General features: G+C 34.4%; 1 protein-coding gene across 1 annotated transcript in view; it reads left to right on the forward strand.

Moving 5' to 3' along the window:
• Window positions 1-982: 982 nt before the first annotated feature.
• LOC130921466 (sodium- and chloride-dependent taurine transporter-like) overlaps window positions 983-10073 on the forward strand; it is a 34947-nt gene continuing 25856 nt past the window's right edge. Inside the window, exon 1 of the mRNA XM_057845410.1 lies at window positions 983-1217. The gene's annotated coding sequence lies outside the window, so the exon portion shown is untranslated. The remainder of the gene's footprint in view (window positions 1218-10073) is intronic.

Consider the following 10073-nt stretch of genomic DNA (forward strand, 5'->3'; position numbering starts at 1 on the left):
ATGTTAACGTGTCGGCCTTATTGGATGTGGCAGTTCTGTATCATATAATTTCTTGGAAATAAGAGTTAAGAATGGATTTAAGTGGAAAACATTTGCTTTGTCAGAGTATTCAATATGTTTGCGTCGGCCATTTTGGGTGTGGCAGCATTGTCTTGTATCATATCTTAGAAACTGAGTTAAAAATGCACTCAAGTGACAAAGAGTTGCCTTTCTGGAGTGTTGGATGTATTGCGTGTTGGCCAGTGGCAGTACTGGTTTGTATAATTTTGAGGAAATATTGATAAGAATTTTGCATCTTTATCATCAACATTTTAAGTTGTATGTACAAAAATTGCGTTTAAGTGTGGTAGTTTTGTCATTTTATTAAAGCATTTTCACATCTTTATACGCAACATTTTTAATTTCATCCCAAAAATTGCGCTTTTTGTGAGCAATTTTCATTTCACATTTTTGTTCTCAACTGCTGCAATTGCATCCATAAATTTAACCATTTTGTGCATTTTGATGTCATTTTATTTGAGCTGTTTTAGATTTTTTTTTTAACATTATTTTGAATTATATACCAAAAATACACTTTGGTGGGGTATTTTCTTGTTATTTTTACACCCCCCCCCCCACACACACACACATCTTAATCATCAACATTTTGAATTTTGTACAAAGAAATGTGCTTTTCTGAGGTATTTTCATTTCATTTTATATTTACTGTTTTTTTTTTTTTGTAATCAACTACCGCATTTGCATCCATAAACATGACCATTTTGTGAGTTTTTGTTTTTTCCCATCCGCGCACCTGCCACCATGTCGGCATCATCCGAGCGCCGCGTTCAGGTGCACCCAGTAAACGGCAGCCTCCCCAAATAAAAGCCGGATTCCGCCGAGCCGTGAAGGCGGCGTCGCTCTCCTGTTGCTCCGCGAGGAAGCGAAGGAGGAGGATGGAGGGAGGTGGGGGAGGGGGTGCGAGGTGGGTGGGGGGGGGAGGGAGGCCCGGTGATTTTCCACTGGCGATGGTATCGCTCCGGCCCCCCCAAACCGGAGGAGACAAAGTTCACGAAGAGCAGCTTATAAGGAGCACCCGTTTTTTGGGAGACGCTTACGTCTCGGTCTCAGCGGCAGACGACAAAGAGGGACTTTTTCTTTGGCTTTTTTTTTTCCATTTCAGGATAATAGAAACCTAGACAAAAAGGTGTCGGAAATCCAACGGACGGAGGCAGCAGGTAAGAACATCCCTCCTCATCCTCTCTATGAATGAAACCCGCTGCTCGTTTGCTTCCATTGTGTAGATTTTGGGGGGGTGACATTGAACGCAACACGCGCCGGTTGTCGCTCGGTTATAAGGTCTTGTGTCTATTCGCGGGGGTGACATTGAAGGCAACACGAGGTGTGATTGGAGATGCAAAAAAAAAAAAAAAAATTGACATTTCTTCACTTTTTTCACCTCAAGCGTCATCCACACGTGATCTTAGAAGGGTAAAAAAGGTTATTAAGTCTTTCAGTGCATTTAACGTCCAATCACGTGACGACCAATCATCCTTGTGCTGTGAATCATGAAATGAGTTTGTCGGTAGTAGATGTCCAATCCATTTGAAGTGAATTCATTCGTCCCTCCCACTTCCAATGGATTAGACGTCTATTGCTGTCAATGGCAGTTAATGAGTTGAGAAATTTGTTACAATGTTATTACCATGATATTACAATGTAACTAATAAGATTTAAAAAATATTTTTTTTCCGTCATTGTTTATTTGATTGTTATTTTTTATTGTTTTAAGAGCAAATCTAGAAATTAACACTTTCAGTGCCACTGACAATACTAGACATCCATTTATGTGTCAACCAATCATCCTTCTCCTGTGAATAGGAATTATTTTAATCACTAGTAGACGTCCAATCCATTTGAAGTCGTTTCATTCGCCCCTCCCACTTCAAACGGATTGGACTTCTATCACCGTTATTGGCGGTAAAGGAGTTGATTTTTTTTTGCAGTGTAATTTCCATGTCATTACAGTGTAATAAATACATATTTTTAAAATGACTTTTCATCAATGATTATTCTTGTATTTTTTTGCTTTGTTTTGTTTTAATGAACAAAATTAGAAATTAACTGTCAGTGCCACTGACGATGCTATACGTCCAATCAATGTGGTGACCAATCATCCTGTTGCTGTGAATGGAAATTAGTTTATTGCAAGTAGAGGTCCAATCCAGTGGAAGTGGTTTCCTTCGCCCCTTCCACTTCATATAGATTGGACGTCTATCGCCATCAAAGGCATTAAATGAGTTAACAGATTTGTTAAAATGTTATTGCCATGTCATTAAAATGTAAATAATAAGAAATGTATTTTTTTTCCCCATCAATGGTTTTTTTTAAAAAATTATTTATTTCATGAGACAATTTAGAAATTAACGTCTATCGCCGTCAATGGCAGTTAATGAGTTGAGAATTTGTTACACTGTTATTACCATGATAATACAATGTAACTAATAAGATTTTAAAATATTTTTTCCATCATTGATTATTTGATTGTTATTTGTTTTATAAGCAAATTTAGAAATGAAAACTTTCAGTGCCGCTGATAATTCTAGACATCCAATCATGTGCCGACCAATCATCCATCTCCTGTGAATAGAAACAAGCTTGTCAAAAATAGATGTCCAATCCATTTGAAGTGGTTTCAGTCGCCCCTCCCACTTCAAATGGATTGAATGTCTATCACTGTCAATGGCACTGAATGAGTAAACTGATTTGTTGCAGTGTTATTACAATATTATTTACAATTTACTGAGGAATTTTGCTGTCAATACCTGATTTTTTTCCTACTTAAAATGGGCTGGACGCTTATCGCAGTCAATAGCAGTAATGCAGTAAATTACTTAACACGTTTGTTACAATGTTATTATTATGTAATTACAATTGAATTAATTACACATTTGTATTTTTCGTTATTATTTTGTAAAAAAAAAAAATATTTTTTTCCCCCCTTAAATTATTTCAGTGCCATTGATGATGCTAGATGTCCAATCATGTGGTGTCACTGGTAGATGTTGAGTCCATTTGAAGTGGCAGCGTTCATTGGCTATCAGCCCTCCCATTTAAAATGGACTGGACGACCATGAGTGACATTATAATGAATGAATGTTCGCCATTCTCCCCAACTTCTGATGGATTGGACGATTAGTGCCGTCAATAACAGTAAATGAGTTAACAACAGTATTATTACTATGTCATTACAATAAATTATGAATTTTCAAAGCTATTTTTCATCTTTGATTTTTGAAGTACTTTATTTTTTAAGTATTTGAAAAATCTTTTTTACTAAATATATTCTGAATTTAACTCTTACAGTGCCATTGATGAAGCTAGGAATCCAATCATGTGGTGTCCAGTTGTCACTACGGTGTGAATGGAAAAGAGTTTCTCACTTAATAGACGTCGAATTCATTTGAAGTGGGAAGATGGCAGCAAATTGTCATTTGTTCATTCGCTATCAACCTTCCCACTTCAAATAGATTAAAAGTCTTGTGCTGACAATGAGCTAATCTTAGCCCTGATAGTTGTACTTACTGTAAAATATTTGCCAACCACTGCCTTAGGCATCTACTTAGCAGATTAGCCATCTTTTTCGTGTCTCTCGGGTGTCATCTGGTTTGGTAAACTTGAACGTGAGCATATTTGGCCAAGCGTAACTTCCAAAGACATCATTTTGAAAGGGTTGTCGGCGCCTGGAGACCTAGCCGCTAACTTGCATCTCTTGCCAGTGGATTCTCTGATTACTAGCACGGCAAAGGTGTTAATAGCTTGGACTGCATTCTTACCGTTCAGCTGACAATTCACCTTCTCGAGGTATTTGGAAGCGTCCCGCGCGAGATATTTGCTAACCATGTCGCGTGCACACGTGCGGCAAGCGCGCTGAGTTAGCGACACGCGACCGAGCAAGCGGGAGTAACGTGATTTGAGGCGAACATGTTTTTGGCTCCGAGATAACACGCATATTAATTAGAAGAACCAGATTTCTTAGGGGAAAAAAATTGTGTAGGTAAATAACACGTTTTTCAGTGAAACACATTTTAGCGGTAGCGAGGGGCTCTGCATATTAACCAGAGGTGGGTAGAGTAGCCAAAAATTTTACTCAAGTAAGAGTAGCGTTACTTCAAAATAATATTACTCAAGTAAAAGTAGTCGTCCAAAAATTGTGCTCACGTACAAATAAAAAAGTATTTGGTGAAATATATACTCCAGTAATGATTACCATTGTGAGTAACTGCTTATATTTTTGTTGGATTATTATTATTATTTTTTTTTTAAACAATGATATTTTTATTCTGATCACAAAGTTATCTATGTGGACTGTTGTTATAATGATACTGTATAATAACCCATTACGTAACCACATTAAGCCAAAAAGAAAAAAAGAAAAATAAATCATTGAATTCCGACAAGAGAAAAAAAAATTCGTAAGTGAAGCATTATTCCACCAAAGAGCATGACTGCCCTCTGGTGGAGAAAATATTTCCTAGTTTGAATAGTGAAGAGTAATAGTAAGAGTAGTACGGATCATATCTTCGGTTTTCCGTGGTCAATCGGTGCCAAATAAAAACTGGGAGAGAGGTTAAAATCTGCGCTTTCCAGTCATATTGAGGGCAGTGCTCTATGTCCAATACTTCATTTTTCAGGATTCATGACTGAACAGGCTGGCGTGAAGATAGAACGGCAAGCTTACGTCTGATTGGTATAATGGAGTCATGTGATTATTGTCGCCATGTCACATTGGTGAAATCGGGAGAGCTACCCCGGTAGTACACCAGGCACGTCTCTATTCTTGGCATCGCTGGCAAAAAAAAAAAAAAAAAATCTAATGTGAAGAATAAAGAGGAAAAATGTAGCGACACTTGTGTAGCCCAAAGTAGCGGAGTAAGAATACATTTTTTTTGTTCACAAATCTACTCAAGTAAAAGTAAAAAGTATATCTTAGTAAAACTACTCTTAGAAGTACATTGTTCTCAAAAAGTTACTCAAGTAAATGTAACGGTACATGTAACGCGTTACTACCTGCCTCTGATATTAACTCTTTCATTGCCAGTATTCACAGAATATTTGTTGTGGTAGTTAGTTAATATTAAAAACAGCCTTTTGATCATGTGATCGTCGCCAGCCCCTTCCCAGTCAAAATAGTTTGTATGTCTATCGCAGTCAATGGCACAGAAACATTGAAAGAAAAATGGATAGTGTTTAAAAAATTGTATTTACTTCATTATTTTGAATCAATAATCACAAAAATCAGATTGCTTACTTGTGATTAAAAGATTTAGTTTTTTTGTTTTTTTGTTTTCATTATTTTGTTATTTTTACCTTATTTGTGATAATATTTGGGTATATGGATCTTTTTCATGAAATTTTATTTTAATTGTCATTGTCTCTCTCAAAAATGCTGCTTTAATGTCATGAATTACAAAGTTTAAGAAAAATATAATGAAATGCATTTCTTGAAAAATTTAATGAAAAAATTATGATTTAACAGATAATTTTGGGGGGTTAATTTTTGGTTTGTTTTCTCAATAATAATAAAAAAAAAACTTAAACATGGTGATAAGACAAGTAAAAAAAATATTATTGATTTTTTGATTAAATCAAGTTTTTTTTTTTTTTTTTAAGTCATTAAAAAATAATTTTAATAAATTTATCATATAAATTTATGATGTATTTATTTATTTATTGGATAAGTATAGCTTTAAGCACATAAACACGTTTAGATTCCTTACAAATATTCATTTATAGTGATGAAAAAAGTAATTGTTGACATTGTTAGTGGCGGTTGTTAGGCCTCGTTAACTCTTTCAGTGCCATTGACAGTGATAAAAGTCCAATCATATTGCGTCCAATCCTCTTTTCTGCTGTGAAGTTAAATGAGTTTATCACTCGTAGACATGGCAATGTTTTTTTCGCTGCCGCCCTTCCACTTTGTATTAATTACAATGCTATTACTATGTCATTATAATGTAGTTACTGAGGAATTATTCCTACATTTCCCCCCCCAATCTGTTTGTCCAGATTCCCACATTTCTTCACTGTTTTGGTCCCCCAAAAATAAAAATCTGAAATGTCTTACATTTTTTTTGTCTTTTGTCCAAATATTCCACTTTTGTACCTTTTGTACCAATTATATATGCGCAGATTCTTCATATATACAGAAATGTATATTCTCTAATCCAAACTGCACATTTTTAAATGATTATTTCTCCCAATACATACACTTTTCATCCGTACTTGGTTGTAAGCAATACTTTTGTCAGCCAATGAGTGAACGTCAACATCTCGCTAGTCGAACCCTGCCTTCTCTCGTCATTTAAAAAGAAAATACGACAAGTGAGAGCGAGAAGAAGAGCAGGATGATGATGAGGATTGCGTAGTTGTTCAGTCCAGTGGAACTAAACGTCCTCAAAATAGTCCACTGTGTTATGTAAGAGCTTAGCGTGTTCGCGCGCACACGCCTGCGGTTCTCACGGCTCTTAGCGCAACACCAATAAATTCATAATATGATCATAACATGGAAGACTACAAAGAGGAAATACAAATCATGTCTAACATACTTTGCTCATAAGTCATGTCATTTTATGATATTCTTATATAATAACTTGAATGACTGAATTCTTTCTTGAATTAAAAAAGATGAGTTTCATCTTGTCCTATTAGGTTTATTTTATTTATTTATTCATTTAGTTATTTATTTTTTGAAAACTATAACTGAACTCATGTTAAAAGACACATTTATTTTTGTTTATATTTAAAATGTCTTTTTTTCTGTCCTTTTTACTATATTACTTTTTTCAAATATGGAGTAATAGTTTTGCTATAATTGTTGTAAATTTTTACATTTGATTATCTTTGTAATTTTATGATGTTTGGGTGATGAAACTCAAATCTTAGAATATTAGTTGTATTTGTATTATATTTATGTATATTATTTAACTAATTATATATATGGCGGAAAACACTCAGGTGACTTGAAGTTCCGCGCTGAGAACCCCAATTTGGCCAAATTTCAAAATTGTTCTATACGCATGTGTGATACACCATTGGAAAGCTTAAAATCTCAATTTTCGGGGGGAAGAAAAATTCTGAACAGGAGGGCATTTAAAAAAAAAAAAAAAAACCTAAACCCTAACTCGAGGTCAGAGCATGAGAGAGCATAAATAAAGACACCATGATTTAAACGAGAAGTTATCCCATGCTTACCTTGTTTCGATCCAAAAACTCCGTGTAGCATGTCTCACCGAGTGTCAAAACACAACTTTAAACAGCCACAGCCGGACTTTTGGGGGATTTTATAGGGGAAACACGGGAATATAACAAGGGTCGCAATGCAGAAATCGCAGACATCAAGGAGTGATCGAAAAAAAAATTTTCAAATATTTACCCTTTTAAACATTTTATTTTTCGATTTTTCTTTGTATGGATCGATTATTTATCATCTAAAATATCGGGGAAAATGTGACAGTAACCAAAAAAAAAAAATACAATTCAGCGAAAGTTATGAGGTAGATATCCGTGACCTATTTACAGACACTATTTTTTTCATTGTGACGTGATTTGTTTAAAAATGAAAAATATGCAAGTGAATAATTTTATAAAGTTGTTGTTTTTTTAAACTAAATATTAGACATCCATTAGTGATTCTAAGCTAAAACTGATAGACATTTTGAATAATAGATATAGTTACTTAACTTCTTTTTATGGCTGGGCTGAAACAAAAGCGGTTGCGCGGTGTCTGTAAACAGGGGTCTCCAGGGTAAAACGGACAAATTAAAAATAGTTTGGGGGCTTAATGCGCCATGAAACTGCTATGGCAACATATACACATATTGTTCTATCAAACACAACAGTTCTTTTGGCTTAAAATACAGAAGTTTATTTCAAAGAGGGGTGCAAGAGTAGAAACTGCTCTTTCAGTCTTGTCTGTGTTTTCCGCCCTATATATTTATATTAATATTACCTCTTTCCCTTAAAAGTATTACTTTACTCTTTTTCTTAATGTAAATATAACTTTGATCTCATAGTTGTTTTGTTACTTTACCGGGGAAAAAAAGTCACATTTAAATTTGTAAAATTTTAATCTTTCTCAAAATATAACAACATTATCTGGATTAGACTGGGGGGAAAAAACCTAAACTTCCTGTTTGAATGTAGTTATGGTTTAATTAGATCTCCCTCTCAAAAAATGACTTTAATATTGTGATTTAATGGAAAAAATAGAGATGTCTTTCTTAATTTTAAAAAAAATGTGCATAGATTGCAACTGTTAACAACTCAGTTTTTTTCCCCATAGATTTTTCTATCCCCGTATTGGCCTGATTATAAGACGACCCCCTCTTTTTCAAGACTCAAGTTTGAAAAAAGACTTTTTGAACACCAAATTAATTTTTATACAGAAAATAATTAAAGTACATCCGAAATAAATGATTATAACAATATATTTGAGAGAAAAAGCATGTTATTTTGCCTCATTCAAATCTTAATATCTGAACATTTAAATATGTAAACTAAAGTGCAATCACATTCGTAAATGAATGGCTCGTGGTTTTTGAAACTTAAATAAACCAATCTATTGTGATAAAACAACAAAATTGCAATGATTGCATTAACCATCAAAGTGAAGTCTAATTGTAACTGTAGTCTTGAAACAAATCTGAATAAGGAAAAACATTGCAATAGGATAATGCAAACTGGTTAAACTTTAGAGTAGCTGAGATCTGTCATGACAGAACATCGCTTCAATGATATCTGGCGCCATCTAGCGTCGTGAATGGGTATAATGTCTAGACCGCGAATATAAGACGACTCCCTCTTTTTCAGTGTAATTTCAATGCAAAAAACACCGTCTTATATTCGGGCCAATACGGTATATTATAATTAGTGTTGCACCAATACCATTTTTTGCTCCCGATACCTGGATGTGTGTTATCGGTTGGCGATACTGTGGCGATGCCATTTTTTATTAGGGAAAAATTATACAAAATAGTTGTATATTAATGACCGAATACTCACTTGAATGTGAAATAAATGTAAATAATTGCTATCATGTCTTGGTCAGACACTGCCTAAAATCATTTGTGAAAAGAAAGGGGGGGGAAAAGGCTAATACAAACTGTGTATTTGTATTGTATTGTACCACACTAGTACATTAGCTTAACTCACTTACAAGTTCGCTAGCCTCCTTTTGCTAGTTTCCCTTCCTTTTAGCAAAGCTAACATCTTCATAGATGTTCATGTCAATGTCAGTGTTCAGAAAACGTTCAATATTGGCTGCTATTACAGTTTGACGTGTAAATGTATCCACTTTTTAAAGTAGCATGGAAAATATGACTGCTAAATGCTAAAAACTCCTGTTCTTGGCTTCAAACACTATATGACTTGACTCATCGTTTTCAGATATTCAACAACTTTTAGCTATTTTTTTCCTCTCTTTAATGTGTTCTTCTTCCTTGGTGGGCTTGTGGGCTTTTAATTGGCGGCCATCTTAGGAAGGTCCACCATCAGTTGGAAACTAAATCTTGAAGAGCAAATTTTGCTCTCTATCAGTGCGTTATTTCTTAGTGCTCGCCTATATCGATACCGATACCTGCATTTTAGTGCCATATCGACTACTAGTATCGTTGCAACTCTAATTATAATTATTTAAAAACAATCTGGCAATTTTGGGGGGTGATTATTTATTTTTTCAAATGTATGAATATTTAAATTGTTGATAAAATTTTAAAAAATAACATTTTTTATTTAACAAATCTTTTTGAAAATCTGTATTTTTATTTTTATGCAATATATTTTGGGTTTATTTATTCACTTTTTTTTTTTTAAGAAATATTAAGGCTACGCTATAAAGACTTCAAAGTCATTTCAGTTCATCTTTATGTTGTTATCAGCACTCGTGACATAAAAGGACGTCTTTTGTTTGAGCACCCACACGCACAAAACAGAAACTTTGGTTACAAATTAACCATCAGGAAGCAGGTCATGGTCGTGTATCATTAACTCAACTGAAGGATCCTCAGCCACCTTTGGCGTGTCTCCTAACTCTG

The sequence above is a fragment of the Corythoichthys intestinalis genome, chromosome 9, assembly GCF_030265065.1.
Source record: "Corythoichthys intestinalis isolate RoL2023-P3 chromosome 9, ASM3026506v1, whole genome shotgun sequence".
Lineage (NCBI taxonomy): Eukaryota > Metazoa > Chordata > Actinopteri > Syngnathiformes > Syngnathidae > Corythoichthys > Corythoichthys intestinalis.